Genomic DNA, 2,077 nt, shown 5'->3' on the forward strand with positions numbered 1-2,077 from the left:
GCGTCGCCTTCTACGAGGAGACGCGCACCGTCGTCGCCCGGGACCTCGCGGCCGCGGCGTCGCCCTACGACTTCGCCCTGCCGCTGCCGCCGGGCGCGAGCCTCCTCTTCGGCCTGCACCGCGCGTCGGGCCGCCAGGACCGCGACTTCACGCTCGAGGCCGCGGCGCTCGTGAGCGCCGAGGACTTTGGCGGCGGGGACATCGGCGAGGACGGCGAGTCGGTCCTGGAGGTGCCGCTCTACGACGACGAGCACGACGCCACGGGCCGCGTCCTACTCCTGGGCGACCCGCGGATCGCGTCGCGCGCGGACTTCGAGAAGGCCGAGGCGACGCTGCGGCGCGACGCCGTCCTCGTCTACGAGCGGCGGAAGGACGACCCCGCGGCGCACACGTGGTCCGCCTTTTTTTGCACGGCGGGGGGCCTGGCCTGCGAGGGCGGCGCGGACGACGCGTTCTGCAGCGCGGACGACGGAGAGACCATGACGGGCGGCGCGATGCTCTGCGGCGACTACCTCGGGCCCGAGTTCGAGGACGAGACGATCCAGGAGGTGCCGCCCGAGGCGACGGCGCCGGGCCTCGAGATCGAGCGCGCGGACAGCCCGGGCCCCGCGGGCGTCGCGCGCGTCGACGGCGGCTGGATCCGCCTGGGCTGCGCCGTGCCCCTGGACGCGGACGACCCCAAGGCCCACGTGCCCCGGCCCGCGAGCCTCGACCTCGCCTACGGCTCCTTCAAGAAGGCCGACGAGCCGGAGCAGGACGTGACCGAGGACTGGCACGTCGCGCCGGACCCGGACGGCGACGAGCACGGCTGGTCCTACGCGGCGGCGCTCCGGAGCGACAAGTGGCACGGCGCCGCGGCGCCCGGCCGGCCCTACCGGCGCCAGATCTGGCACCGCTTCGTCCGGCGGCCCCTGCGGGCCTACCCGGTCATCGACGGCGCGCTCTGCGGCGAGCCCCGCTAGCTAAGCCAGACATTACGCGCGTAGGCGGGGCGCGTCGCCTAATGGACCGGGGACCCGGCGGCGGGGTCCTGACCTCCGAGCGACGCTGTGAAGATCGACCGCAGCATGGTTGTTTGTTTTTTGTGGGTTGCTTTAGATTGTTGGTTGCGTGGTTGTGGTTTGCCTTTTGCGGGCTGCACATCGCGAGCGGGCCCGGCAAACCCGGCATGCCTGGAGCGGCAGCCCGCATTTCCGGAAAATAAAGTTGAAGGGGATCGAGCACGTAAACATATACGATGAAGCCTACCCCGGGGGGACGTTCGCGCGCCGCGCCGCCTCGCGGCGTAGATCCCCTCGTAGCGCGCGCATTCGGTGAGCGGCGTGGGCGCGAGCTCTCCCATCTTCGAATTGTTACCGCGCGCGCGCTAGGTCTTCGCGCCGGGGCACAGCGGCGTCGCGCCGTCCCGCAGCGACGCCTCGTCGTACTTGGAGTCGGCCTCCTTGAAGAGCTTGTCCGTCGTGTGCTTGCCCCGGCCCTTCTTCATCCAGCCGCGCTTCGACTTGGACCAGGGGTGGGGCGCGTGGACGAGGAAGCCGAGGGGCAGCACGGCGAAGGCGAAGCCGTCGTGGCGCAGGTGGCGCACGTGCTCGATCTTGTTCTTGCCGTAGCCCGTGAAGTTGGCGTCGTAGGCCGGCACGAGCGCCGGGTCGTTGCGGACGACGACGTAGGGCTCGTAGCGGCTGCTCTTGAAGCACGCGACGGCGCGCGGCGCGGGCGCCGCGTAGGGCGCGGACGGCTTCGGCGCGTCCTTGCCCGGCGGCGCCGACGCCGCGGCGCGCAGCGTCTTGGCGCCGTCGCCGGCGGCGCCGAGGGCGGCGTGCGCGCTCTCCGCGAGCCAGGAGCCCGAGTCCGTCGTCGCGTGCGCGTCGCGGTTCCACGTAAAGTCGAAGACGACGCAGTCGACGGCCGCGACGCAGCCCACGAGCTCCGCGAAGGTCGCGGGCACGAAGCCCGGCGCCGAGAGCCGCCGCCGCCACTCGTCGTCGCCGAAGTTCTTGAACTGGCCCTTGCGGCTGAACGCGGGCACGACGAGCGCGAGCCGCGGGGAAGAAGCCAGCAGGTCGGCCTGGGCGAT

This window comes from Aureococcus anophagefferens (genome assembly GCF_000186865.1).
Source record: "Aureococcus anophagefferens unplaced genomic scaffold AURANscaffold_58, whole genome shotgun sequence".
NCBI lineage: Eukaryota > Pelagophyceae > Pelagomonadales > Pelagomonadaceae > Aureococcus > Aureococcus anophagefferens.